General features: G+C 44.6%; 1 long non-coding RNA gene across 1 annotated transcript; it reads left to right on the forward strand.

The window, feature by feature from the left end:
* Positions 1 to 1,527: 1,527 nt before the first annotated feature.
* LOC136562252 (uncharacterized) lies at positions 1,528 to 15,424 on the forward strand. The gene is made up of 2 exons (XR_010784487.1): positions 1,528 to 2,073; positions 11,332 to 15,424. It is a non-coding gene; the product is annotated as an uncharacterized lncRNA (long non-coding RNA).
* Positions 15,425 to 16,506: the final 1,082 nt, after the last annotated feature.

Here is a 16,506-nt window from a genome sequence, read left to right on the forward strand (position 1 = left end):
ATTAACTAGGATGTTGATGTTCGATTAAGGAAGCAGAGAAGTACAATGAGAAAAGTTCTCTGACTCTTTAAATATCTCCTGTAGGAAGCATTCAAGCACTACCTCATCTTTTCTGTAACTCAAACAGGAGGCAAAAACAATAGAGTGTAGCTTTTATTTAATAACCTGGGAGGGATATGCCAACTCAGATGCTCTTCTACAAGAAGTCTGACTGATTTTCTGAGTTCTTCATGGGAGTATAATTAGTGCTGGAAGCCGCTGGAGGGAACTAAGGATGCAAGAATTCTGCTTATCCTGCCCTTCTGTGGAAAAAAAACCCATGTATTTGTCCCCGTGGCACTTTTACCCTCCAGCCTGACTAAAGGCATTGTGGCACAAAATACACCAGCCAAAGGACTAAGGAATTATTTTGGCTATTGCATCTGAGCAGGTGTTGGCTTGTCAATTCAGCTTAGTAAGGTAAAGTAAGGTGTGTGGATGCAAATATGGATGATCTGGGGAGAAGCAGCCTAACTCATGGAAAACAATAATTTTGGGAGTCCAAGTTATTTACATATAGATCACCAAACAGTAAATAATTTTGGGATGCTTCCATCTTGGCTATAAGTTGCCTGAATTCTCTGACAACATTTTAAAATTTCAGTCACTGAGACATCTGTAAAGCCTCAATTATCGGGAGAGAAAAAGCAAATTCATAACATATTCCTGCTATTGCATTCTGGAACTGATGCCCTGAAACATCTCACCCCATTGCACTGGACAACTAGCAAAATCTACCCTGGTCTGTATCTCTTCTTCAGAGTATTTTATTGTAGACACTGAAAAATACTAGAGATAGAACAGAGATTCTGACTTGTAGTAACACAAGTAACTGCAATCCTGTATTGCAGCAACAAATTATAATGGCATGGGTATTTCAACTCATAAATCAATTTCTTGATAATCTTCCAGAGAATCTGTAGGAAAATTAAGTCCCATAAGTTCTTTTAGAGGTGTTGATAATATTGCTGCTGCAGGAGTTCATGTGTTTCAGACCTTAGTGACTCTTTTTAGCCCTGCTTCCCGTGATGTGCTTCTTAAGACAAATATTCCACAGAAAGAGCTAAACCAATTTCCTGTACTTTAGAGCCAATTTACTAAACCTTTCTTTAAGAACAGTTAGAGCATATTTTTAGTGATAAGGAAATCTCTGCAGTGCCCAAGCTATAATTTTACTGAATATTCCACTGTAGGTTATACACATTTACGAGAACGAAAATAATAATGTAATTAAGCTTGCCACCTAAATTATTATGTGTTTTTCTTATTTATGTGGCCAATTCCTCCAGTGGAAAGTGATTCTAAAATCACAGTCTACAGAGAAATGCTGAAATCACAATTTCTGCACTACTAGATCTAAAATGCTCTATCTCAGAAATGCTTTAATGTTCTTCAACCCAACGAGGGGTTTCCAAAGGAGAGAGGAGCATTGCAGCTGAAGGTAACTGCAGTGGTTCAGGGTACCCTTGCAAGGAGGGGCCAGTCTGACAGCTGGAGTGAGCAGAGATACCTATTTCAGTTCCCTTCATTTGGAAGAATTGCCCCAGGAGCTAAAATATGCACAGTGAGAAGGGGAGAGAAATCCCTTTCTCCACAGGGAGGGTCCTGGTGTCATCTCTGTTTCAGGGAAAAATGCAGATATTAGAGGTATGCCTGTGCTGAAAACGTGGGGAAGCTCCCCAGCAGACCCCCTATGGCAAACTGCCTTTCCATCCTCCTGGCTCCTTTTGGGTGCCACAGGATAAGGAGGCATTCAAGCTGTCAGAGAGTGCCAAAGGAGGGCTGTGAAGATGGTGGAGGATCTGGAGGGGAAGAAGCTGAGAGCACTGGAGAGGAGGAGAGTGAGTGAGGGCAGAGCTGCAGCTTCTCGGGACGGACAGCTCCGATCTCTGCTCTGTGCAACCAGCGAGAGGAGCCGAGGGAACTCCGGAATGGGTCCAGGGAGGCTTAGGATGGATATTGGGAAAAGGTTCTTCACCCAGAGCGTGGTGAGCACTGGAACAGGCTGCCCCAGGCAGAGACAAAGCTCAAGATGTATTTGGACAATGCTGTGGGACATTTGGTGGGATTTTGGGTGTTCCTGTGCAGGACTGCATGACCCTGTGTGGATGCCCCTCAGGGCTGGGGGTGTGATTCTGTGATGCTGTGATTCTGTGATACTGTGATTCTGTGATGCTGTGACTCTGTGGTGCTGTGATTCTGTGATGCTGTGACTCTGTGGTGCTGTGATTCTGTGGTGCTGTGATTCTGTGATACTGTGATTCTGTGATGCTGTGATTCTGTGGTGCTGTGATTCTGTGATACTGTGATTCTGTGATGCTGTGACTCTGTGGTGCTGTGATTCTGTGATGCTGTGATTCTGTGATGCTGTGATTCTGTGGTGCTGTGACTCTGTGGTGCTGTGATTCTGTGGTGCTGTGATTCTGTGGTGCTGTGATTCTGTGGTGCTGTGACTCTGTGGTGCTGTGATTCTGTGATGCTGTGATTCTGTGATGCTGTGACTCTGTGGTGCTGTGATTCTGTGATGCTGTGATTCTGTGGTGCTGTGATTCTGTGATGCTGTGACTCTGTGGTGCTGTGATTCTGTGGTGCTGTGATTCTGTCTCCCGGGAGCGGAGCTGCTGGCCTTGGGAGCCGAGCCGTGCCAGGACACAGGGATGCGCTGGCGGCGAGTGCCATCTTGTGGGGACAGAGCCACGGAGCGGGGACACGGGGACACGGAGACACGGGCAGCCCGCGGCACCGCACGGCCAGCGGGATGCTGCGAGCGCCGGGACCGCTCCAGCACCAGCGCATGCAAAGGCTGAGCCGCGTGTCGTTCTGTCGTTCTGTCGTTCTGTCGTTCTGTCGTTCTGTCGTTCTGCCACTCCGTCAGCTCGCCAGGGCGCAGGGATTAAACCGGACAAGCAACAGCTCACTCGGAGTTCAGGCAGGTGAGGGTGTTCTGTGTCTTTTCCCATCTCGCAGAAAATGGGGGCACCTGGCATCAGCTGTGCCTTGGAGTCCAGCCTGTACCAAGGTCTCGTGCCAGCACGTTTCAAGACTATCCTTAATCTGGAGTGTAAAATCTCCATCCTGAAAAAAAAAAAAAAAAAAAAAAAAAAGCATTCATATTATTCATATTTTAGATTTACACACAGTTAGAGAAGTAAATTCTAAATCTTTGCATGACTGGGGCCAAGGAAGACCAACCTGCTATTATGTTTTCTTTTTTTACTGGCTGTCACACTTCAGTGGCTTCAGCAAGTAAAGGTGAGAGAAATCATTTAGTGGCACATTTCAAGTACATTTTGCTCATTTTTGCTCCCAGCTGCAATTGTCTGTGCTCCGTGGTTTGCAAAACCTCCATGCATGGTGCCCAAGGAATTCTGAGAGCAATTTCCTCATGTAAGACAGGCCAACATGAATAAGCAGAGTAAATCACAGCACAGAAAAGTGACATTCCAAAAATCATGAAATGAGTCATTGGAACAGCTGACACAAAGCAGGTCACTGTCATAATCATGAAGTGTGTTCCTGTCTACCCTCCATAGCATCTCAAACAAATTCTGCCATCACAGATATCAGAGAAACCTCATGGATGTAAATGGGGACAGAATTTGGCCAGCTCACACTCTATAGCATTTGTAGATCTCATTTCATAGACTATTTAGCTGCAATTATCCTTCAGTGCTGAGCCAAATGCACATCTGATAAAAGCCACTCTGGGTAACATCCATAAACATGACAGAAAGGGATCAACTTAACATCTTTTTAATAGATGCAGGTCATCTTCCAGCAACACTTATACCAGGATACCAACTCCAGAGGCTGTTCTTTCTTTCAGGCTCTTCATCACTTCAGTTTCAATAAGCTGAGGTACTCTTCCCTCTGCAGAAGTTTTTTCAAGCCCTCAAGAGCTCAGTAAACCACATCTCTGCTGTGGCTCTCCTGCTGCAACCCACCTCCCCAGTAAACATCCACTCTAACTCCTTCACCTCCCAGCAGCTCCTCAGCCTTCATCTCCTCTCTTACTGTCACTCTCGGCCAGTTTGAGCTGCTTCAGCCCAGTTAGAAATGAGCAGCATTGGTCTGGCTTCTGGTAAGGCTAAATTTGGCCTTCTATCCCTTAGCCAGCCACATTTAGACCCCTCCTACTTCCCACATGGTTCTGGGGAAATCCCGACCCTGCTGTTAGCCTAAACCTCCAAGGGGGTGGGTTTCATCCCGGTTCTAAGGGGTTTGATGTCATTTGCCAGCACTGGAGGGGCCATTTTCCTGGCTAGACCTGTCAATCTCATCCCTATCTACTTTGAGTACTACCCAAGAGCACCAGCAGACAATGGAGACAGCTTGCAAGCCTGCTCCATTTTTAATTGAAACCGTTTTAATTCCTCCTTCCCCTCGTCTTTTTGGAAGGCATTGGTCCCACGCCACTGCTGCTTTAGGGTGTTTGAGGTTTCCTCTGAAAAGGCTGTTGTGCTGAACAAGCCCACTATGTTCTTTCTATAGGTGCTCTGCTGTTTTCCCAGCAGACAGACATTCACTGGAGCAATTCTTCCATTCACACCAGCTCTGAGCCAGTTTGCCATTTTCTGTGGGGAAAATAAGACATTTCAAAATCAGGACAGCATGTGAGAAAGGAGTCTAAGAACCCCATCCTCCCTACAGCTTCTTCCCAGTAGGGAAAGTTATCCTGGGAACGCACCAAACGTAATGGAGAAATAAAATGCTTTCTAATGCATGACTGGAATAAAGCAGCATGACATGGTGAGCTGGGTGTTGCATCCTGAGCAGTCAGACAGCAAAGACATCATGCTTCACTTAGCCCCAAAGCACCCACTGTGTGACAAGTATGAAAAGATGTGTTGGAGGGAAAGGAAGAGAAGGCTGCTTTAGGTCCAAAAGACCCTTTTGCCCCCGCTGCACTCACAAAAGAGGTCCTGAATAGGAACCCAAATGAGCCCGGGGAATATTCATATGATCTTAATTTACCATGACTGCTGCCTACCAGCTCCAGATAAGTTGGATTAATAAACTGCCTTTCACTTGTGACACCTCGGCATGAATTTTGCATTAGACTCAATTCAGTAAAGTTCACAACTGACATGCTTGCTTTTATGACAATCCTTTTCAATTGTTTTTTGCACTGGGATGTCATAAAGATGTTTGAGCTCTTTTTTTTTTTCTGGTGAGGAACTGTCTTTTATCCTGAAAAAGAGCTTTTATAACCCACTCATGCCGATAGCACTCTTGAATTAAGCTGGAAGGCAAAGCCCCAAGTCCATTTATACTATTAACAAGACAGGATTTTTCAGTGTCAATGAAAGCAGTGACGTGCTTGCTTCAGAGCTAGGCTTGTCACAGCAAAAAATTTCAATGCAATGGGGGTGGGGATGATTAAAACAAAAAGAGCACACAATGTGTGATAAGATCAGCAGAACCTTTTGGAATTAATGCAAAGCGAGTGGATCATGCCCACCAATTAGAGCTTACATGGTACTTGCTGAATTTATCAGACCATGAATCTGTTCTTCCTTAATTGATAAGGAGGTGGCATGGCTGATCTGCATCCAGATTCGAGGAGGAGAGATAAAAGTGGATGGATGGATGGATGGATGGATGGATGGATGGATGGATGGATGGATGGATGGATGGATGGATGGATGGACAAATGGATAAATGGATGATAGGTTTATGAGATTTTTCATCTCTTAATGATCCACCCTGGTTTGATATTGCCTCTCTCAGCAGCAGCTACTCAGATCCCTGACCTGAGTAGACCTGAGGATCTCTACTGGAGCTAGATGAAAATGAGGGGTATAGGTTTGGGGAACTATTTGGGAGAGAATTTGACTGACAAAATAACAGAAATTAAAGTTGGCTGCAAGATTTCATTCCTGACCTGAGGTGCTGGCTCAGAGCCATCATACAGAACTCAGCCCTGCAAAACCTCACAGAACCCAGCTAAAGTCAGTTCCTGAGTAGTTTCATCTGTGAAACAGGGAAAATATTACCATAATACTTTAATACTTTTTTCTCTTACCCTTTGTCTTTTGGTCCCCTTCATACAACATGTCCTTCAGAGAAGGAAATGTTCCTTACTATGCACAGAGCTCTGATCTCACTTGGGGTATCACACATACTCAAAAACATCTGGATAGATTGCAAAGTCAGAACAGGCTTATGTGTGCAATGACCAATTATCCACCTGCTCTCTGTAGAGAGATCCCCCATTTACTCCTGGGCTGCATGAAAGGGAACTTGGTGGCTGTGCTTCAATCCCAAATGTACTCTAGTTCCTTTTTTTTTTTTTTTTTTTTTTTTTTTACTCTGAGCATGAGCATGAGCATGAGTGGAGGCAGATTTAAGGCTTGCTGTGTGGAAGGGAAATACATTTCTAGACAGCAGGTCCAAAGTGGCTATGCAGATACTTCCTCCATGAAATTCTCTAAGATAGGAATCTTTAGGAATCTTAATCTTAAAATTATTGAAATACTTCATGACCCTGAAACATCTCAGCTTAGATATAAGGGAGGCAACCTGGAAAGAGTCTGGTTTCATCTGTGTGTACTTTGGATGATTGCTCCTCTGTTTCATAGCTCCAGTTCGATAAACCACAGATTGGTTCAGGGGCTTATCCTAAATAAGCCATCAAGACCTATATATTTCCTCAAAATTGCCCTGTAAAGTGATTCTTCAGTTACATCAAATGTTTTGCAATTACTTTTATTCCTGTGCTGTCAAGCCAGGTATCTTAGCTGTTGCTACAATCAGAGAAGGAGGAAAAGCAACACATATAAAAAAGGCTTAAACCAGCTCTTTGCATAACCAAGGCAGGACTTCAGGGATATCTGCACATATTAGTCTGACTATGCTCCCTTGCAAAGGGTCAAGCCTCCCATTTTTCACCAGGGACAGAGCTCTAGTTTCTGTCTTCTCAGTGTTCAGCTGTAATACCTTGATTTTACTTGTTCAGAGCTGATTCTAGGCTGTTTGGGCTGTGAATTAGGGAACATTTCAAGGAGAAGACAAGATTACTTGATCTACTAAAGAACTGGTGTTTCTCACAGGGCTCAGAGGAGAGGATTGATGCAGTCAGGAACTATCATCCATAGGAAGGCAAAGGACACAGGAACACAGGAGACTTTCCCAGGCTCTGGTAACTTTACAAAAACACAATTCTGCAAATCCTTGTCCCTTCAAATCAGCCACGCACCTCTCTGCTACAAGCAGCTCCTTCCCTCCCTCCCTAGAAACACCATCCTCTGCTTGATGTGCTGTTTCCATAGCAACATTTAATTAAGATAAACCCCCTGGCTGCTGCACAGCACAGGTAGTATCTATAAGCAGCATTAAACATGAAATAAAAGCAGGAAGTTCAGCCAGCAAAAGGCCCAGCTCCAATCTCAAGTGTGTTTACAACACTGGAGTGGAGCCTGTGCACTGAGAAGGAGAAGAGTTGCTCTTGCTTTTAATTACACGAGATGTACATAGCATTTAATTAATGTGGAGCAAAATCTGGAGGTGCCTGAGCTTCCAAGCCTCTGATCAGCACCTTGGATCACACATGTGGGATGCAGCAGCTCCATACTCCATGCAGCATCCTCTGAACACCTCCACAGCTGCCTGGGAACCCCCAATGCACAGTGATTTGGGGACAAGGACCTGGCTTTTCTGTCCACCTGCCACCTGAGCTGTCTCCCCCAATCCCCCTTTCCCCAATGCCTGGGAGGTCAGAGCCTGGTATCTCTGATTAACACCCCATACACCCCCTCTCCCCTCCTCCAGGAGCCACTTTAGCATCTCCTGATGGAAAGCTGGGGGGATGCAATTACAATGGGGCATCAGAAACAAACTGGATTTATGGTTTATAGGAATTGCAGATGTGTGGACGTGTTTCCACCAATAAATTCTGGGCTGTAAATTGATAACAGGCTGTAATTGATAACAAAGCTTCCATTTTTGCATTTTCTGGCACAGCACCTCCACCGCACAGTGCTTTCAGGGAGTTAAGAACAGGTGAGAAGATCTGTAGATATAGAGGAGAAGGCACAATGCTCCCTCTGAGCCACCAAACCCCTCTTCTGATTGCTTTGGTTTCATTACTTGTCCAATTTCATATGAAACATTTAATAAGTCACCTGGAATAAGGGCCCCCTGAGCAAGGCCTGTTATATAATTGCATAATCCCTGGGATCACAGAGATTTAGGGAGAAAATCACTCTAATTTAAAGACACCATCCAGGTAGACACCACATAATAAGGCCTCCTCTCCACTTCCATTTTAATGATCTAATCCTTGTTTTTTGCTTATGTAAAACTTCTTGTGGGTGGCAGTAGGATTCCTTGCATTTGGAGAAGTCCTTAATTTGGTGCTCTGAACAATATATAGAGAGTCACAACTAAACAGGCAGCAAGGATCAGTGTTAGGATACCTCTGAAGAAAGGTGCTTGGACCCTGCTCTAAAAGCCAGTATTTTCCAGCTGCCTCTAAAAACTCATTAAAAAGGACACAGAACATCTGTCTCCCCTTTGTGTGTGAAATGGGTTTTAATTCACATCCCTCAGATTTTCTGGTCTCTTGTGGGAAAAGAAGGGAATCCTGAAGCTTGAGGAAATAACCAAAACTGTTCACCTTATATCCAGCACTCAGAGAAGCAGGTTTCAGTCTCTCTGTCCCTGGGGTGTGTGGAAGGGATTTGCTCTGGGTGTCAATACTTTGATTTCATCCTGGAATTCAAAATTACCACCTCACTTTTCTAAAAAAAAGTGTTATCCCAGAGCTTCTCATCAAGTCTAATTGTTCTGGCATGTCAGTTACCTGGTACCTGAGTCAGTTTCTTTCCTGAAACTTAATCTTTATAGAAGTAAAGAAACTATTACAGTTAAAATTTTACAGTGAATATTTTTTAATGGAAAAGGGTTTTACAGTGAAAAAAAAAGTACAATACATGTAAATACACTAAAAATAAATACACATTAAATGCACATTAAAATACACTTTTTGTTTATCTTCTACTTTAAAAGACTGAAATGTTAACTACAGAAAAAAAAAGGAATTTGGAGTCAGTAGCTGAAAATGGTCTTTCTGGTTGTCACTGGAATTCAGTAGAAGGTAAAGATTTGCATGAATATGCTACTTTTTTTCTTCTTGATTTTCACTGGCATGGAGAAAACGGGGAGGAGAACAAAAGGAAACTTTCCCACTTGGATGCAACAATATCTGCTCTCCCAGGGCCTTGGCAATGGTCTGTTTGTTAATGCCCTTGTGAAAAGCGCTTCGAAAGTGCTTTGAAACTCTCCTTTGGGACACGGAAAAATCAACAGCTAAACAACAGACCCCAGGGGCTCATTTCTGTGGCTGAAACAACACTCTAAATCAGACTTCAGACTTATGAAACCCTGAGTATTTACTAGTACATAATACTATTGATTTGGACATGAGGGGATATAAGAACTAATGGAGGCAGGCAGGTTTGGTGTGGGGCTGGCAGCTCAGTTTAATTTTGCAGTGAGCACTTCTGAAATCAGCCTAATTAACAGTGACACCAGCAAGCATCTGGACCCTGCTGAGGGTTTGGCAGAGATAAACTTAAAGCTTTACTTCTCAGCAGAAGTATTCAAGGAGGTGTCTGTGCTTACTGGGGGGATGTCAGGCCTGAAGAAAAATAATTAAAGTAAATCAGTGGGAACGGACCTGTAAATTCAAACACATTCCAAGTACTGCAGCTTTCAGCTGGAAAAGCTTCACAACTACAGCACAGAGTCTGGCTGCACAGAAAGATGAAACATTACATGACTTATTTGAATATGTGTCACATACAAGGGCCAGAAAGGTGGAGGAATCTCCAGCCTGAGAGACATTCAAAGCACAGCTCGACAAGCCCCTGAGCAAGCTGGTCCAGCTGGGTTTGTGCTGATGTTGGGCCAAATGACTGCCTGTGATCTGCTCCAGCCCAAATTATTATGTGACTTTAGGACCATATTATTTGTATGTGCTGGTTCAAATACAGGGAAAATATTTTTTTTAATTATTTTTAAAAATTCTTAAGGCTTTTGTCCTCTGAATTGCATGTTAACATGGGTGAAGCAGCATTTTAAGTGGCAGCATCCTCCAGTCTGCTTATAATTTTATGATTTTTTTTTAATTGGTATTTTTGATGCTTCTTAAATTACACAGCCTGTCAATGACTAGCAGGTTGTCTTCAGCAGGTGTTAATACAGCTATTCCAATGCAGAAGCTGGAGCTCAAAGAGCAGTATTGGCAGGTGATTATTCACAGGTAGAAGAAAAAAGACTCTTAGGAAAGAAACAGTGTCCAATTATTTGGTTGCAGCATGTGAGACTATATTTTGTAATAAAGTCTTAAATCTTTGTAAGTTTTCTTCCTTGGTTATGAAGCAGAAATTGGAACACATTTGAGAAGACCCAGGCCTGAAGAAGAGAGCAGAGAATGGACATACTCATGAGGAAGGGGAATTCCTGCCAAGGGTCATGCTCACAGCAGGCAATGGCTTTTTTTCTCCTATATCACATATTCAAATTAATGCAAACACCATTTGACTCAGGATTTTGCATAAGGCCATGTCCTTTGACTGATAGAGCCCAGGAACAGAAATAAAGCAGGTTTGGGACTGGGGTAAAGGGGCAGAAAAGGATACTGTGAAGGATCCTTTAAATTACTTGGGTTTGAAATTGCAACTAAACTCAGCTTCTCACCTCAACCCACTGCTGTGGCTGCTGGAGACTGAGCTGGCCTGTGCTATCCAGCACAATAATGCTGCACCACCATCCAGTTTTTACCTGGATTTTAAAACGACAAGGGTTTTGGGATGCATGTGGCAACAATTCAATTCTGCAGGCTCTCTCTACTCAGTCATTTCTCTCAGCAGCAGCAAAACCAGAAGCAGGCTAGAAAAAAAAAACCTGAGTGGGCAAGATGTGGAATTTTTAAGCCTATAGTGTTTTAAACCACCCATCTGGAGGAATATCCAGCCTTGGATGGAAGGGAGAAGATTTTTTTGTTTAATTCTGGATCATTGCCTTTGACACGGTTCACAAATGGTTAAAGTAGTTTGGAATTTGGCCACTGACATTTTTTGTATATGCAGTTTTATGTAAATAGAAAATAAACAGAAATGGGAGGTTGATTTCATTTGGGTGCACACTTGGGCCGTTTGTGAAATTAATGTTCACCACTAGAGGACTCTACAGCAATAGCTAATTGTCTTTTTTTTCTCTTCTTTCCCCCCCCCCCCACCTTTTTTTTGTTTTCACTTCATGCTCCCTCTGGTAATCCTTTCTCTGAAGACAAGAAATCCTGCTCTAGAAGCCCCAGATGACCCAGATTTTGAAACAAGTTCTCAGACAAGGCCAGTTGGAAGTCACTGAGCTTCTTGCCCTGTTTAACATGAAGAATAAATGATCCCACTTTCAAGAAAACAACTCACATGCTATCCTGCAGGGGCGTGCTAGGGGCCTCCTGGGATCACATTTTCATTTCCTTCACTCACCTCTGCCAAAACAAAGGAGTTTGGGAGGTGGGCAGCCCAGGGACACAGACTTCAGATTCTAGGAATGAGTAGGAGGCAGTGACACAGTGCTGGAGCTGAGTCACAGCAAGGCTGTCTGTCCTCTCTCTCCTCCTAACTCGATGCAGTCAGGACCCCTTCCCAGCTGGAGCTGTTTGCTGCTTCCTCTGGAGTCCCTTGGCTCCCCTCAATGCCCCCAAGGCAAAGAGGGCAGCCAAAAGGCTCCTTGTGCTGCCCGGTCACACTTCCTCTCTGCCTTTCTCAGATTCAAGGAATTGAGAAAACTGGCCATTGATGGATAAATTAGAGTTTTAGAAGCACTCCTGGGCTTTTTCTTTTCCCTCTGAAACCTCTCAGAAGGAAGTCTGGGTCTAAAACACAGACATTTAAACTCCAGGCAGGCGGCCAAAACCTGCGTCTTCCCATGAACGCTGGGAAGCTTCACAGTGGGTCAGCAGCAGCCTGCTTGGAGCCCCATGAGCTGATGATACATGAGGGTGAGCTGGGACCAGCTCTCCAGCTGGCCTTAGAAAGCTGAGACCTTGTCACATTCACTATTTGTCATGTCCTTGAGCTTCAGCACCCTGGAGTCAGCTGAGTCCAAGGCTTGTGCTGGCAGGATGGTGCTATTTATCTCAATCTCATGGCGTGAGGACATCTCTCCTTCAACCAGGCTGCTGGGTCTCCCAGTCCTACCAGTCCACAGGGCAAAGAACAGCAGGAGAATGGCAGCTCTGGCACCTTAGACATTTCATCCTTCACCACAGGAAGATAATGCTGGAGAATGGTTCCTTGGACTACCTTTAAGGAAAATGGGGACACCCATCCATCCACCTGCATTGCACAGAAGACCTGACTCATGCAGCTCACTGCTAAGAGCTTGGTTTGTGCCATCTCCAGGAGAGAGCAGCACCTCTGCACTTGGCCTACCCTGATTTCTGTGACTGTGGACACCTGCAATGGGTGCCTTTCTCCAAAACCTGCTGCCAGTGCCTTCCCCACCACACACCATGGAGATGCAGTGCTTGAGAGCAGGCCAGCTGCAGGTCAGCATGTACAAGGGCACAGCCACCACTTGCACCACTGGAGAAGGGGAAATAAATCTGCTGTCAGTGAGCTACAGACAGTCAGCAAATCTCCAAGGTTTCTCTCAAAGAGACATCATGGGGGTCGTGATGTTTAATGGGATACAGAGCACACTCACAGCAAATGGGAACAAATTCAGAGCCAGACAGCCAAGCCTGGGGACCAAAACTGTGGTGGGGGTGGGTGAGGCACAGCAATCCCTGGAATGAGTGAGCAGGACCTACAGCTCCATCATCTGCAGCTACATCCTTGGTCAGGAGAACCATTTTCACTTCTAGCTGCCCAAAAGTTTGTGCAGGATCAGGACTGACATCCCTTTGAAGCAGAATGCTGCTGAAGGCAGAAGTGGTTTAGGATACTCATGTTTCTCTTCACCACTCTGGAGTTGCTGAAGGTTGCCTCAGTGCCAAGAAAACTCTTCCCTTTACTGCTTCTCTAAGTCACTTGTTCCAAAATTCCTTTAATCTCCAGTGATTTTTTGGCAATGTTTGGAGAGCATTGTTTGGAATCAGCAATGATCCCTGTTAATTAACATTTTTTAGGTGCAAGGGATATGGGTGCTGTTTAACCCATGTGGAATCTTTCCAGAGCTATTGGAAGTAGGACATGCAACCAGCAAAACAGGGTCCCTGTTGGCACTGCCCTTGAGGTGCACATTGTCCCAGGCACCTGGGGGGAACATGGAGTGCCCAGAGCAGCCCCAGGAGCTAAGCTAGGACAAAGAATCATGGAATAGCTTGGGTTGGAAGAGACCTTTAAAAATCACCCAGTCTAGCATACCCTGCCATGAGCAGGAACATCTTCCACAAGACCAGGCTGGTCAGATGAGCTGCTTTGAACCAGGCAGGGGAGAAAGAGGACATTAAAGCAAGATGGGAGCTTGAAAGCAAAGCCTCAGCACAATGGGGATCTCTGCAGTGCTGGCACAATTGGCAGCTGGGGCCAGTCTCTTGGTGAAACTCTTGGCAGTCTTGTTTCACAAACAGCTCTGCTGGCTCCAGATTGAGGGGGTGCTTTGATACTCCTAAGAGAAGAGGCTGAAACAAGGACACAAAGCTCTGCCTGGCTGCCTGCACCTCTGGAGGAAGCTGGCAGGGCTGAGGCAGGGGAGGAAGGACAATGTCCTCACATGCACAGGCACTGCACATCATGGGACTCCTTTTGTGCTTGAACACCCAGTTGGAATGAACTGGGGGACATTTTCCACCATCCTCCTCTTTACTTCGTGTTTCTATAGAAGGATCAGTTATCCTGTTTTTGATCTTTCTAACTCTTCTATCCCCATTTGCAGTACTTGCTATAAGATCTCAGCTACCCTTTAATCTTGCTACACCTCAGCGAGTCAGCGAGCTGCCAGATCTCATTCCAGTGTTAGGCTGGAATGATTTGCTTTGAAACTGAAAACAAATTCACTGACCATTTGCAGACAAAATAAAACAAGTCTTTGACAACTGCATTTTTATTTTGAGTGGCTTGGATGGATTTCAGCATAGGGAAAGTCTCTGGGATACCCTATCACATTATGTGCCACATTTGGACTTGGTCCAGTGAGGATTTTTGATGATTTTGTAACTGCTTCCCTGTATTTTTCAGGATCATGTACACATGGCCATTGTCCTGGGGATGGGACACGGTTCCCTCTGAATGCCTAATTAAGCCCCGATTAGCATTTCTTCTAGGAGCAGATGCAGCTTTTCCAGCCCAGCAAACAATGCCATCTGTTGTTCCCTGGCTGGAAGTTCCATCCCAAAGTGTGCTCTGCTTCTATATTTAATTGTGAAGTTTCCTGCTGCCAAAAAAAAGTGAGGTTGTTTAAATTTGGCATCAGGAGGAAAAGGCGGAGAGGGAGGGAGATTGGATTTATATTGTTACTGCAGGGAATGCTAAATTGGTTTATTCTGACTGGCAGCTCTGCAGCTTGCCCTGCTGTGCAGGACAAGCCAAAGGGTGAAACCTTCCATCAAGATTCCCACAGACACTTTCCACCCTCACCTTGATGTCAGGGCTGCCTCTGCAGGGAGTCTTCAGCAGCTTCTCCTGCCTTTGCTACTGCCAGTTCCCTGGAGAGCTGAATTTGGGGTGACAGCAAGATCCTCAGGCACTGGCACTCAGCATTGTGCTGTGACCTTCTCTAGAGACTTTTGGCACTCACAAGAGAGGAAAGTGTTTGCAACCAACCTTGTCTCTGTTCCTGGCCCCGGGGAAATGCTGAATTTGCATGGCCTTGACCAACCTGCCATGACTGCCAATGAGGAAGCAACTGGAGAACTGATTTTTGGGCATCTGTCAACTGGCTTCTGGCTGGAGACCCACTAAACTAATTTCACACAGACCACTTAGCAGCCATTAGCTGGTTGTGGCATGACCTGTGATGGACTGGAAACAGTGACCTAGAGGAAAAAACACTCATTTTATTATTTAACCCAGTGGAAAGCAGGGTGTTGTAGGATGGGAATGTTCAGGGAAAAACAGAAATAGATGCAAGGAAGTCAATGTGCTTTGTGGGTCAGATTTTATCCCTCCTACTTCGATGAACATCACCTACTTAGTCAGCTACATCAGGAGATTCAGCTCCATGATATAAATGGGTAAGGCCAGCTAGTGAATTCTGGCTAGGCTAAATCTTTTGATTCTCCATTTTTGGGAAAGTGAGGATTTAATGGGAACCAGGCAATTAGTGTTGATTTCTATAACAAACGGAATACTTTTCTGTAGTCAAATCAAATGTTTAACTTTGCAAATGTTTACATTTTCCATCATAATAAATGTTATGCTAAACAAATATAGCCAAAGGGTAAATGCTATTATTTAAAACTTTGGGTTTGGGTTTTTTTCCCTCCAAATTAAAAAAACAACCCAAAACTCTGATGGTTCATGATGAAGGAAGGGATCTCAGTCAGCAGTTTTCCAATTTATTCTCAAAATACCAACAAGTTGCAGAATCCTGTCTCCCCAGCTGGCTGACATCAACTATGCATCACCTACATCAAACCATAGGCCAATGCAGGGCATGATTTGTTTAATAATGCAAGAGAGTTTCCCCTATACACTGAAATCATAACCACAGCACAAGTTCCTCAAAAACCCTCAGGGATGCTTAAGGCCAGTACCATATGTAAGGAGCTGGTATTAACATTCATCATAAATTAAGCTTCTTTCCCCTACATACGCCTCATTCTTAAATCCTCTTTAAGAAGAGATTTAAAAATATTTTAAAATGTCTGCTAGTTTGTTGGTTTTTTTTTCCTTTTCTGTTAGGCATTCCTATTGTGCTGCCCCTGCCTTTTCAGACATCTGGCTCTGCATCTCCTCCATGGCAAGGAGCAGGTTGCCAGTCTGTGTGTTTGGTGTGCCCATCACTGCCATCCATATCTGGCCTTCTGCTGCTGCCTTGGAACAAAAGCAAATATCCTAATCCCATCAGCCTGAGCATCTTAACACCAGATGTGTGCACTGCTGCAGCACAGGATGTTTCCTGCAGAGTTTCCTGGGACTGCCCTCTGCTTAACTCTGCCCCAGACAGAGCAGTGAGAGCTCCAGCTCAGAGGTTGGGGGTGGAGATTAGTGATAGACATCACGGTTTTGAAGCGTCTTTTCAGGCAGAGTTTTGCAGGGAGCTCTCCTGAGCTTTGTGTCCACCTGGGACAGGCAGCTGCCAGAATTCTGCCTGCCAAGTTGTAGATGATAGTCTGGGTTCACACACAGCTTGCTGGGACAGCATTTGCCTTTTGTAATAACACTCTGAAAGTGGTTTGGAATTAAGAAATGCGACCTTGCTTTTCTCTCCAGCTCCTTCATACTCAGGAATAGCTGGGTGGAATGCAGCAGGAATACGGAAAATCAATTTTGTCTTTTATGTTTTTGTTGT

The sequence above is a fragment of the Molothrus aeneus genome, chromosome 13 (assembly GCF_037042795.1).
Source record: "Molothrus aeneus isolate 106 chromosome 13, BPBGC_Maene_1.0, whole genome shotgun sequence".
NCBI classification, from domain to species: domain Eukaryota; kingdom Metazoa; phylum Chordata; class Aves; order Passeriformes; family Icteridae; genus Molothrus; species Molothrus aeneus.